Genomic DNA, 14,143 nt, shown 5'->3' with positions numbered 1-14,143 from the left:
TCTGAACCAGGTTTTCATTAAGGATATCTCTGTATTTTGCTGCGTTCAGCTTTCCTTCAACCCTGACCAGTCCTCCAGTCCCTGCCGCTGAAAAACACCCCTATAGCATGATGCTACCACCACTATGCTTCATCATTGGGATGGTATTGCTCAGGTGATGAGTGGTGTCTGATTTCCTCCAGACATGATGCTTGGAATTGAGGCTAAACGGTTCAATCTTCATCTCATCAGACCAGAGAATCTTGTTTCTCACAGTCTGAGAGTCTTTAGGTGCTTTTTTATGTGCCTTGCAATGAGGAGAGGCTTCCATCTGGCCACCCTGCCATAAAGCCCAGATCGGTGGAGTGTTGCAGTGATGGTTGTCCTTCTGCAAGTTTCTCCCATCTCCACACATGGTCTCTGGAGCTCAACCAGAGTGATCAAGGCCCTTCTCCCCATATTTCTCAGTTTGGCCAGACGGCCAGCTCTAGGAAGAGTCGTGGTTGTTCCAAACTTCTTCCATTTAAGAATTATGGAGGCCACTGTGCTCTTGGAAACCTTCAATGCAGCCGAAATTTTTTTGTAGCCTTCCCCAGATCTGTGCCTCGACACAATCCTGTCTCTGAGCTCTGCAGGCAGTTCCTTTGACCTCATGGCTTGGTTTTTGCTCTGATTTGCATTTTCAGCTGTGAGACCTTATATAGACAAGTATGTGCCTTTCCAAATCATGTCCAATCAATTGAATTTGCCACCGGTGGACTCCAGTCAAAGTGTAGAAACATCTCAGAGATGATCCAGAGAAATGGGATGCACCTGAGCAAAGGGTCTGAATGCTTATGTCAATGTGATATTTCACTTTTTTCTTTTTAATACATTTGCAAAGTTATCAAAAATCTGGGTTTTGCTTGTCATTATGGGGTATGGAGTGTAGATTGATGTGAAAACAAATATAAAATTAAAGCATTTTAGCATAAGGCTGAAACAAAAAAATGTGAAAAGAATGAAGGGGTCTTAATACTTTCTGAATGCACTCTATGTTTATTTAAGGCAGTGGTTCTCAACCAGGCCGCCTAGGCTTACTGGGGGCCTCAGAAGACATCCAAGGGGGCCCCAAGATGACTGGAATTAATAATAATTTAACTTTATTAAAATGTTAAAAACTGCTAGAATCAAGATGTACTACATCTTATTTTAATGCAACTCCCTGTTGTTTTTATTAAATAACACACTTTAACTTCTGGAATCACAAAATTATTCACAATTACTTTTCAAAAATTTTTATATTTTGATACACCTAGATTCTGTTCATAAAAAGGTTTTATTAGAATACTCTGGAGGTAAGAAAAACTCAGTTTTAAGTTTCCAACAAAAACAGAATAGTGTGGATGTAGTCTTGAATATTGGGGGTCATTGGAGTCAAAAAGGTTGAGAACCACTGAAGGAATGTCACCATCTTGTGGTCAATAGAGGGACTGCATGTCAGATGATTTGTCTCAAAGGGGGCAAATGTGCGATAAATTATGCAGGGTTGTAAAATTGGGTCACACGTTAATTAATTAGAAACAAAAAAATAAAAAATAAAAATAGACCCATTGTCACAACTTCTTATTTATAAGGTTTCTAATAATATAAGGTTCAACTAATTTCAGAAGATGCTAAAATGTGTACTGTGATTTGGGCTCTCGCGGGTTGATGAGCTTAGTTGCTCAACAACGACAACATGGACAAATACGTGGAAAAAAAGAGGTAAAAGATTAATTTCTCAGTTGTTTCCAAGTATTCACTTAATGATTATTAGATACATCGCTGACAGTTATGGGTTGAGATGGGTTGGACGTGTCCTCACCTCTTTTTGTAATAACTTTTGTCAGGTATGTGTATAATCCAGATGAAACATCTCCAGTTCTTGAGTAGGAGTTTCTATTTCATCTGTGTGTGTTTCGACTGGCGATCCGGCTCTGGAATGTGTTATTTTGAATGTTATTATAAAGGTCTGTTGTGGCTGTTAACAGTGTCGTTTAGTTTCGGTGGTTTTTCAGCAGCTCGTGCTCTTTTCCGTGTCCCCCATTGTGATGGCCTTTTTGGCCGTATTGTTTGTGTGTATTTAGAGTGTGTGTGTTGCCCTTTTTTCTTTTCTCCCTCTCTCTTAATTGCTCTCAGATGTGCGGTAAGGTGAGCTGATTGTTGATGGCGCGCACCGGTGCGAGTGCGGTTCCTCCCTATATAAACTGAGTGTTTCAGGGCTGTGTCGTGTCTTCGTGAGCTGCGTCATCTCGGTCACGGGCGTTCAGGTTCATATTGACGGGATTTTCCCCCCAGGTTCCTACTGCTGGAGAGGAGAGGAGAGGAGAGGAGAGGAGAGGAGCGGAGCGGAGCGGAGCGGAGCGTTTGTGGTTGTGGTTGTGGTTGTCGCTGTCTAAATTTCGTAGTTCACTGTTTTTCATATACAGAACTTTCTATAAATGTGTCTGTGTGTCTCATCTCCCTGCATCTGTTATTGCGTTTTTAAAGTGTAACATCCATCCACTGACGTACAGAAATAATCTTGTTTTATTGAAAAGTTATATTTGGGTGAATTAGAATCCAAAACCTCTAAAAACTAAAGGCAAAAAGCTACTACTAGATCAGTCAGTCATGTTCTTAATCAAAGTGCTGATCTACATATTCATCTACTGACTAACAAAATCCCAAGGCTGACAGTGGCTGATGTAGAGATGAAATTACCACATTATGTGAAATATTTGGGTGCTTGAATCAGTCATTAAGAATGACCTTCGATTGAAACGGGTATTTTAAAATAATCTTTTACTGTGCATAGCATAATTAATATTCATGAGTTTTGCAGCACTAGCCCCCCCCCCACAGTAAGATTTTCAGTACAGTTTATATTTATTTAGACCTAACTTTGTGTTCATCTTTACTATGAAAATTGTTAATACTTTAAAACTAATACATACATAGTATGCAATAAACTGCTGCATTGTATAGCTAATATGAGTGTGGTAATATTCACTTTAACAAGTTATCTAGGATTACCATAGAGCCTACATACACATTAATGGTTTTTTGTTTTATTTGTGTACTATAATGTGCTTTTCTGAGTACAGTAAAATTGTTTTACTATCTAGAAATATAAATTGAAATGGTATCACAAGAAAAAGGCACCACCAACAGCAGTAAAAGGCCAAAAAAAAAAAAAAAAAAAAGAGACATTTATTTTTTTACATATATATATACACACACACACACTGGCGGCCAAAAGTTTGGAATGTATGGATTTTGCTGTTTCAGAAGGAAATTGGTACTTTAATTCACCAAAGTGGCATACTGCTGATCACAATGTATAGTCATGACATTACTAATGTAAAAAACAGCGCCATCACTATTTGAAAAAAGTCATTTTTGATCAAATCTAGACAGGCCCCATTTCCAGCAGCTATCACTTCAACACCTTATCCTTGAGTAATCATGATAAATTGCTAATTTGGTACTAGAAAATCACTTGCCATTATATCAAACACAGTTGAAAGCTCTTTGGTTCATTAAATGAAGCTTAACATTGTCTTTGTGTTTGTTTATGAGTTGCCACAGTATGCAATAGACTGGCATGTCTTAAGGTCAATATTGGGTCAAACATGGCAAAAAAGAAACATCAGTTACTCATTGTTTTGAGGAATGAAGGCTATACAATGCTTGGAAATTGCCAAAAAAACTGAAGATTTCATACAAAGGTGAACACTACGGTCTTCAAAGACAAAGGACAACTGGCTCTAACAAGCACAGAAAGGGATGTGGAAGGCCATATGTACAACTAAACAAGAGGATAAGTACATCAGAGTCTCTAGTTTGAGAAATAGATGCCTCACATGTCCTCAGCTGACAGCTTCATTGAATTCTACCCACTCAACACCAGTTTTGTGTACAACAGTAAAGAGAAGACTCAGGGGTACAGGCCTTATGGGAAGAACTGCAAAGAAATAGACACTGAAAAACAAAAAGAAAAGGTTAGAGTGAGCAAAGAAACAGACATTGGGCAACAGATAATTGGAAAAGAGTGTTATGGATCTTAACCCCATTGAGCATTTGTTGGATCAGCTAGACTGTAATGTGTGTGAGAAGTGCCCAACAAGACAGCCACATCTATGGCAAGTGCTACAGGAAGCGTGGGGTGAACTGTCACCTTAATATCTGGACAAACTGACAGCTAGAATACCAAGGATCTGCAAAGCTGTTATTGCTGCACGTGGAGGAATCTTTGATGAGAACTCTTTGAAGTAGTTTACGAATATCTGAATTTTTTTTTTTTTTTTTTCAAATTGTAATAGTAATTTTTCACGTTATTAATGTCCTGACTATACATTGTGATCAGTTGAATGCCACTTTGGTGAATAAAAAGTACCAATTTCTTTCCATAAGAGCAAAATCTGTACATTATTTCAAACTTTTGGCTGGCAGTGTATATATATATATATATATATATATATATATTTTTTTTACATTTAGCAGGGAAATACATTTACAGCATTAGATGTTGGAAATGTCCCACCCCTTACTGAAACAGAAAATATGATTGGTTAGCAAATATTCAATCGCATCTGAAATGAACGTTCTGATTGGTGGATCAGATTAGTTAGAATGTCTGGCTTGCCCCTGCCATCAGCTGCACTCCCGCAGCTCCGTGCGCGTTTAGAGAGAATCTCTGTACACTTTTTAAAATAAAATAAAAAAACACAATTCACTCAACGGTGCTGTGTCATCGTGTTAGTAGATTGCAAAGTTCTGGGTCAAAAGCCTAGTCGTTGTTCTGGCGGCCATTTTTATCATTACCTATTTTAGGTGGGCATACTCAAAATCCTAAGAAAGATAGGTGGGCATACAGCGTATGCTCTAGACTACACTACTGGTGGTGATGTTTAGTCCAGATTACCAGTTCTATATGTGAAGCTTAGGAACGTTTAGAATTTGTTGATGTGTTTAATAGACAATGTCTTGGTGCTCTGGAGATATGCATTTTGTTACTTATTTTTTATTTTGCAAAAAAAATGTTTTAATGTTGGCAAATAAAAATGGTTACTATGGAAATGCAGTTGTATCGCAAATTAATGGACATTTGTAATTTGATAGTGACTTCAAGTAATGAACTAGTATTTGTGGCAATGAATCTTGGTACCTTCATCCATAAGAACTATGCATGGGCCCTTGCTTTGGTGTTGCCACCCCTCATAGTCTGCATGCCACTCCCTTGCCACCCCATAACAAAAATTATAGATCTGCCCCTTTCTGTAAACAAAATAGAGACATCATTGGCCTGTACCTCCAGTCAGAGGTTTGGATAGATATTTTGCTAAGTATTTCAGACAGGATTTCTAATTTTTAATAGCTAGTTGCACTACCATGTTGGTGTACTAAGCGACCAGTACATGGGCCTATAAATCTAACCTATCAGTTATAAAGGTTTATCTAAAAAAAAACATCAACCCACTTTCTGTTCCAAGTGAGCCTGATGCAAGGACACCTTGTGTTCCAACTTCTGCACCTCACACTCATATTGGGCCTCCATCTGCGCCCTAGTTTTGTTCTGGTAGACATCAAACTGCCTTAAACCCTGGCATTCACCCCCTGCTCTTCATCTAACTGTAACTGAGAGAGTAGCATGCTGCATTTACTACCAGAAGAGGTTTAGTATACTGTAGACAATGCTGAACAATTTTTTTCTCTGCTGTATGAAAACAGTGACACAGTATACAGTATAAGTAGTAATTTAAGATTTATTTGTGGGATTAATAACAATGCCACAGGTAACCAATAAAATTGATGTGGGGGCACTGCAAGTAAAAACTTCATGATGGCAAGCGACAGGAAGTAGTATTTTCATGCAGTCCTATTTACCTCTGTTTCAAGTCAACATAGAGGATTCTGCTGGGGAAGCCCTTTCTGCAAATTCTGATAGCCTCCAGTACACCGTTACACCTCAGCTGGTGGATAACCAGGAAGTTCTCCATGAGACCTATAAAAATAGTTTATATGAAGAGCTTTGTTTATAAACAATTCACATTTAAAAATCTGAAAGTCCTTCATTAGTCTTGGGCTCATTGGGAATTAGACAATGCACAAAGTGAGGATGAGTGCTCCTCAAGTTGGTCATGAGCTTGCCCAAATTCTCCTGTGGAGGATAAAAAGGAGTTCGTCCTGGTTAATTTCATAACCTCCGTTCCCTGATGGAGGGAACGAGACGTTGTGTCGATGTAGTGACACTAGGGGTCACCCTTGGCAGCCCCAAACACCTCTGAACATGGTCATGTTCTCGCAGTGAGGACATGACCCGTCCACAAACGCTGTCTCCGCGTGGGCAGCGCCCAAGCATGTTAGACAGCGATCTTGGCCGTTGGAAGCGGAGAGGTAATGACCGCAACCAGGAATTATACACAAACAGAAAGGCATCTTTAAAAAGACGCTCTCCGTGAGTGCTACACTTTTAGTAGGCAGATATACTCTTTTATTAGGAAGAATATACTCTTTTAGCTGCTGAAGTGCCCAGGGGCATTCTCTGCACACCACCGGTGCAAGAGGGGGAGAAGCCGCTGTAATGCGCTGTAAATCCAACAGTTTTCGAGGTGAATGGATTGACGAAGGAATTCAGCTTGCTGAAACACAACCGCTCGGCTCCGAAAAAAAAATCTGAATGAGTGGTTGCAAGCCAGCTCCTTTTATACCCATATGTCTGGGGGAGTGGCATGCAAATTCCACTCGCTAATTCCCATTGGCCTTTTCTCAAAGATCAGAGTTGTTTGGGGCTCCCAAGGGCGACCCCTAGTGTCACTACAACGACACAACGTCGAGTAAGTGACAGATAGGGAACTTACTTTCAAATACAGCAATATTGTTGTTAAATCAATTTCAACATCATCTATACATACCCTGAACTGGGAGGACACGGTCTGCATGAAGTCACCCTTCTTGCCTCCCTTCTTGGTAGTGTCTCTACAAACAGTAAAATGATAAGCCAAATTGCCAATTGAAATTAGCTAATTCATTCATTCTGTATTTTTAATATGCACTTGTAATATATAAAATTACCCTCAACAACAGGCGGGAAGAGAGTAGCCAGAAATTTGACCAAAGATTTCTTGTACAGCTGCAAAACATACTCATTCAGTGGATCCTTGTTCTTGTTCAACCAGCCAATGATGTTGTAGTCCACAGTTCCAGCATTGTGAACCAGAGAGAAGTGGGCCTCAGCTTTGCCTTTGGCAGGCTTTTGCCAAGGTGCTGATCATACAGCTTGTTCATGAAGGAAATGTCTGTAGCCTTGGGGAACATGCACTCCTCTTCAAGGATGGAGAAGATACCCATGGGTTATTTGTAAATGAAAGACAATTATTACTAAAAGTTTCACATTTTGAGAACTGTAAATTATAAAAAATTAGAAGTAAGCTAGTAAAACATTTTCAATGAGCTCAATGCAAGAAACCAAGTCCAAGCCGAAGTCAGTGAACTCCCAAACAATGCCCTCCTACTTGTATTCCTCTTGTTCCAGCATAAACATGAGGTGGTTGAAGAACTGTTGCAGTTTCTCATTGGTGAAGATGATCCATGCTCCATGCTGTTATACTGGGGGGAGAGAGAGAGAGAGAAAGAGAGAGAGACAGATAAACATTTACTGAACACTGAATTTGTGTCAACTTTCATTAAAATTGGATAAAAGAATAATTCTAACATCAAAGATCTCAAAGTCAGCAATATCCAGCACACCAATGTAGAACTGTCTGGCCTGCTTTGTGTCCAACATCTGGTTGATACAACCGACCATCCACAAGAACATACTCTCATATATAGATTTGGCTAAAGCACTAACAGAGTTGTACATCTGTGGATAAAATACCGTTATTTTTATTCCAACATCCTTCTGCTTTTGCAATAATAGTCAGATTCACTCATAATTTTTAGGTCTAACACATACGTAGCTGGACATACTAAGTAAGTTACTACATACCTTTGGTCACATACTAATTTCTGACCTTCACTCTGGGGTAGCACAAAGCCTTCAGCATATCAGCAGATTTCAAGACCAGAAGGTAGGCAACTTTGTCAGCCTCTGCCATTTTTAGTTCAAAATTTTAAAATGCATCCCATTTATTGCCCCGAAAACTATAGGAAATACTCTTTCCTTTTTGCAAATAGAAAGGAATATCTCAATCAAAGCATTCTTAAATGGGATTACACATCAAAAAATGTATTCTCACCCTCATTGCCATCAGGCTCAGCCTGCTCCTCACGCTGCTTGAACTTCATGTTACCATGATGCAGCACAGCTCCAGTGAACTTCTAGATACCCATGTTCTCATCAGTATTAAAGCCCAAAATGTCAATAGCAGTCTGGAAATTAAAATATATATATATTTTTACTTAGATCTGCCATTTTTACGTGGAATACTGTATGTCAGTAATCGTATTAACAATGACTCACATCAGTTGCAACCAGCTCCTCTTTATCATCAGTGCTTGCCACAGTGATTTGACCCATACTGCACATGGGGAAGTCATAGGGGGTTGGTGGTAATGAGTGTCATTTCTGTAAAATACGCAGAGCATTTATGACAAAGTATTTAACAATATTATTTTCAATTTTTAAAAAATGGCTTTGAATGAAATGTGTCCACCCACCAATCAGCTCAGGTTTATGGTTGGTCATCATCTGTTAGAAGATGTGGTAGCCTCTCTCATCTGGGAGCAGGAATGTCACTCTAGAGATCTGTTCAGAGAAAGTAATAAAGTCATGTTCTGAAGAGCGATAGACAAAGAAAAATATACCGATTGATAAATTAAGCGCATGTCCACCTACATGTCTCAGTATCAGCACTTGCCAGTTTTCTAGTTGTGCCAAAATGAATTCTGATGAATTTACCCAGTTTAAAACAAAATAACGTTGTTACTGTGCAAATCCAGCACAACTGACCAAGTGCTCTGTATAAATAAAAACTGGTGAACTTACAAAACGAGAGGAGTTGTCATTTCTCACAGTCTTGGCGTTACCATAAGCCTCAAGCAGAGGGTTGGCGGCAGCGATCTGGTCTTCAAGAGATCCCTGTATTGTGTGAAGTGTTTTAATGTATTGTACGCTTCGTGTCTAAATTTAGTCAGGATTTTTTTTTTTTTTTTTTTTTTTTTTTACAAAGGGTATAGTTACAAATATTTTACAAAAGGTGCAGATTTTTTACTAATTCAGCTGGCAATTTTCAATATAATAATTATATATTATGTAAAAGAACTGCATCCGGAAAGTTTTCACAGCGCTTCACTTTTTACACATTTTGTTATGTTACAGCCTTATTCCAAAATGGATTAAATTCATTATTTTCCTCAAAATTCTACAAACAATACCCCATAATGACAACGTGAAAGAAGTTTGTTTGAAATCTTTGCAAATTTATGAAAAATAAAAAACGAAAAAAAATCACATGTACATAAGTATTCACAGCCTTTGCCATGACACTCAAAATTGAGCTCAGGTGCATCCTGTTTCCACTGATCATCCTTGAGATGTTTCTACAACTTGATTGGAGTCCACCTGTGGTAAATTCAGTTGATTGGATATGATTTGGAAAGGCACACACCTGTTTATATAAGGTCCCACAGTTAACAGTGCATGTCAGAGCACAAACCAAGCCATGAAGTCCAAGGAATTGTCTGTAGACCTCCGAGACAGGATTGTATCGAGGCACAGATCTGGAGAAGGGTACAGAAATTTTTTTGCAGCATTGAAGGTCCCAATGAGCACAGTGGCCTCCATCATCCATAAATGTAAGAAGTTTGGAACCACCAGGACTCTTCCTAGAGCTGGCCGCCTGGCCAAACTGAGTGATCAGGGGAGAAGGGCCTTAGTCAGGGAGGTGACCAAGAACCTGATGGTCACTCTGACAGAGCTCCAGCATTTCTCTGTGGAGAGAGGAGAACCTTCCAGAAGAACAACCATCTCTGCAGCACTCCACCAATCAGGCCTGTATGGTAGAGTGGCCAGACGGAAGCTACTCCTCAGTAAAAGGCACATGACAGCCCGCCTGGAGTTTGCCAAAAGGCACCTGAAGGACTCTCAGACCACGAGAAACAAAGATTGAGCACTTTGGCCTGAATGGTAAGCGTCATGTCTGGAGGAAACCAGGCACCGCTCATCACCTGGCCAATACCATCCCTACAGTGAAGCATGGTGGTGGCAGAATCATGCTGTGGGGATGTTTTTCATCGGCAGGAACTGGGAGACTAGTCAGGATCGAGGGAAAGATGAATGCCGCAATGTACAGAGCCATCCTTGATGAAAACCTGCTCCAGAGCGCTCTGGACCTCAGACTGGGGCGAAGGTTCATCTTCCAACAGGACAACGACCCTAAGCACACAGCCAAGATAACAAAGGAGTGGCTCCGGGACAACTCTGTGAATGTCTTTGAGTGGCCCATCCAGAGCCCAGACTTGAACCCGATTGAACATCTCTGGAGAGATCTGAAAATGGCTGTGCACCGACGCTCCCCATCCAACCTGATGGAGCTTGAGAGGTCCTGCAAAGAAGAATGGGAGAATCTGCCCAAAATTATGTGTGCTAAGCTTGTAGCATCATACTCAAAAAGACTTGAGGCTGTAATTGGTGCCAAAGGTGCTTCAACAAAGTATTGAGCAAAGGATGTGAATACTTATGTACATGTGTTTTTTTTAATTTTATTTTATTTTATTTTTTAATTCATAAATTTGCAAAGATTTCAAACAAACTTCTTTCACGCTGTCATTATGGGGTATATGAATTTAATCCATTTTGGAATAAGGTTGTAATATAACAAAATGTGGAAAAAGTGAAGCGCTGTGAATACTTTCCGGATGCACTGTACGTAAGTAACAAAAATAAAAGACAAAAATGTTTTCAAGTTCATATTGACTGTGATGCTATAATCTGACCACTTCTCTGCTCATTTCAGACCTAATCTGGACTGTTCTGTGCCACTGTGAACCCCTACAAGTGGCTCCCAGTGTATGATGCAGAAGTGGTGTCTGTCAACAGAGGCAAAAGGCATATGGAGGCCCCACCCACATCTTCTCTGTCTCTGACAATCAGTTCATGCATACTGGTAAGATCTGTGGAATTCTGAATTTTAGTTTTTCTAAAACAATTATTAAAAATGATTATCGGGGGCCTGGGTAGCTCAGTAAGTTTTGAAGCAGACTACAACCCCTGGAGTTGTGAGTTTGAATCCAGGCCGTAATGAGTGACTCCAGCCAGGTCTCCTAAGCAACCAAATTGGCCTGGTTGCTAGGAAGGGTATAGTCACATGGGGTAACCTCCTCGTGGTCACTATAATGTGGTTTTCGCTCTTGGTGGGGCAGGTGGTAAGTTATGCGTGGATGCCGCGGAGAATAGCGTGAAGCCTCCATACATGCTATGTCTCCATGGTAATACGCTCAACAAGCCACGTGATAGGATGCACGGATTGATGGTCTCAGACGTGGAGGCAACTGAGATTCGTCCTCCGCCACCCAGATTGAGGTGAGTCACTATGATTATCTTTGAATTTACAGACAGATAAAACCTGTCTGTCCTGATTACATATGTATCTACTGTTATGAGATGAAAAGAACAATTATATTTTCTTCTCATGGAAATTGCACGTCTAATCATCTTCTGTCTTATCTCTCATAAACCAGTGGAGAATCTGGTGCTGGAAAGACTGTGAACACCAAACGTGTCATCCAGTACTTTGCCACAGTTGCAGAGGTGGGTGACAAGAAGAAAGAGCAAGTTCCCAGCAAAATGCAGGTATAAAACTATGTTCATATTTATGTACTGTAGATCATCCATGCTGCATTACGCTCTTTGAGGTTATACAGCACAGAGGGTTCAATGAGATGGATCATCATGGCCATGTCCTCAATCTTGTCATACTTGGGAGGATTCATTGGGTGCACATCATCCTCCTTAGCAACTCTCTCCTATAAATGTCATCCAGCATATATTAGATTTACCAGAGAAAAATGGCAATGAGTACTGTATTGAGCATCTTGTTTACATGCAATAAGTTCAATTCACCTCCTTAGTGTCAAGCACAATAACGGTGACTTTGCCACCATCTCTGCTCTTGATTGTTCCTCTGACGTACAGATCTATATTATCAACCACATAGCAGGTGGTCTTAGCAGCAAAGGGCTTGCTCTGAGCCTCAGTTCTCTCCTTCTCAGGCTTACGTAGATACAGATCAGCCACAACATTAAAACCACCTGCCTAATATGTTGTAGGTCCCCCTTGTGCTGCCAAAACAGCGCATGCCACGACAAGCATTCCATATGCCATTGTGTATTTTACTTTTATTATTGTTGTTCTTAATTACTTGTATTATCCTGTTTTTTTTATCGTTTATTTATGCACGAAATACATTTATTTGTATTATTGTCTTTGTTCTTCATCTTACATCTATTCACCACACTTACTCTGCTAATATATCCACATTGGTCAATGAAAAGCAGGTACACCAATGCTGACAGTGGAATATTAAATTATATTGATATTAGAGTTTACCAAAATCTGTTACCCCTCTTTAATTTCAACTGTGTCTAATGATCACTAAACTTATTCAGATGATGTCTAATCTCTTCAGAGTTATCCTCTTAAATATTTATTCCTGTTGTATGACAAAGTATAGAGAAACAGCAGGATCACTAAATCTGACAGTACATTAGAGCTTACCGAAATCTGTTACCCCTCTTTAATTTAAACTAAATGTGTCTAATGAACACCAAAACCATTTAGGTAATGTCTAATCTCTTCTGTGTTATCCTGTAATAGATTTATTCTTATGGTATATAGTGAAGTATAGAGAAAGAGCAGGGTCACCAAATCTGACAGTACATTAGAGGTTACTGAAAGCTAGAGGTTACCCCTCTTTATTCTCAACTAATGGAGTTAATTAACAGAGGTTCGGGATGAGCATGTTAATTTTAATCTGACAAATCACAGTCCACAAGCAGGAGTATATAAACCACTGCTTACCTGCTTCCTGTGAGAACTCTCCTGACATCCCACCTCCACCCCATCTCCACATATTCTCTAGATCATTATCTAAATAAGTAAAGTCTGGGGGGGTAATCAGGACTCGAGTCGAGTCTCGAGCTCCGAGCCGTCCAGTGTACGGACAGCAAGCCAAATATGTTTACTGCTTCAACACAAGATGACATTAACATACAAACTACTGAAAGTATGTCTAATGTTCACCAAACTCATTCAGGTAATGTCTAATCTCTTCAGTGTTATCCTCTAAGCAATAAAAGTTGTATCAAATCAGTAGTGTAGTCTAGGGCAGATGCAGACATACGCCCTATGCAAACATATCTTTCTTAGGATTTTGTGTATGCCCACCTAAAATAAGAATCAGAATCAGAATGAGCTTTATTGTCAAGTATGCATTCACATACAAGGAATTTGTCTTGGTGACAGAAGCGTCCTGTGCACAAACAATACAGCAACAAGAGATAATAATAATAAAAAATAGAATAAAAATAAAAAGTGAATAGAAAATAAAGTGTATATATATATAAACACACAATAGGACAATATATATATTTTGCAAAAGTCTGCATACCCTGGCAGAAATTTTGGCATTGATTTTGAAAATATGACTGATCATGCAAAAAAACTGTCTTTTATTTAAGGATAGTGATCATATGAAGCCATTTATTATCACATAGTTGTTTGGCTCTTTTTTAAATCATAATGATAACAGAAATCACCCAAATGGCCCTGATAAAAAGTTTACATACCCTTGAATATTTGGCCTTGTTACAGACACACAAGGTGACACACACAGGTTTAAATGGCAATTAAAGGTTAATTTCCCACACCTGTGGCTTTTTAAGTTGCAATTAGTGTTTGTGTATAAATAGTCAATGAGTTTGTTAGCTTTCACATGAATGCACTGAGCAGGCTAGATACTGAGCCATGGGGAGCATAAAAGAACTGTCAAAAGACCTGCGTAACAAGGTAATGGAACTTTATAAAGATGGAAAAGGATATAAAAAGATATCCAAAGCCTTGAAAATGCCAGTCAGTACTGTTCAATCACTTATTAAAAGTGGAAAATTCGGGGATCTCTTGATACCAAGCCAAGGTCAGGTAGACCAAGAAATATTTCAG

General features: G+C 39.4%; 1 pseudogene; it reads right to left on the bottom strand.

Annotated features, from left to right (window-relative positions):
• LOC127420520 (myosin heavy chain, fast skeletal muscle-like) overlaps positions 1-12,223 on the bottom strand; it is a 36,459-nt pseudogene extending 24,236 nt beyond the window's left edge.
• Positions 12,224-14,143: the final 1,920 nt, after the last annotated feature.

Source organism: Myxocyprinus asiaticus, chromosome 3 (assembly GCF_019703515.2).
Source record: "Myxocyprinus asiaticus isolate MX2 ecotype Aquarium Trade chromosome 3, UBuf_Myxa_2, whole genome shotgun sequence".
Lineage (NCBI taxonomy): Eukaryota > Metazoa > Chordata > Actinopteri > Cypriniformes > Catostomidae > Myxocyprinus > Myxocyprinus asiaticus.
The sequence above is the reverse complement of the archived record's forward strand: the minus strand, read 5'-3'. Positions and strand labels throughout refer to the sequence as shown.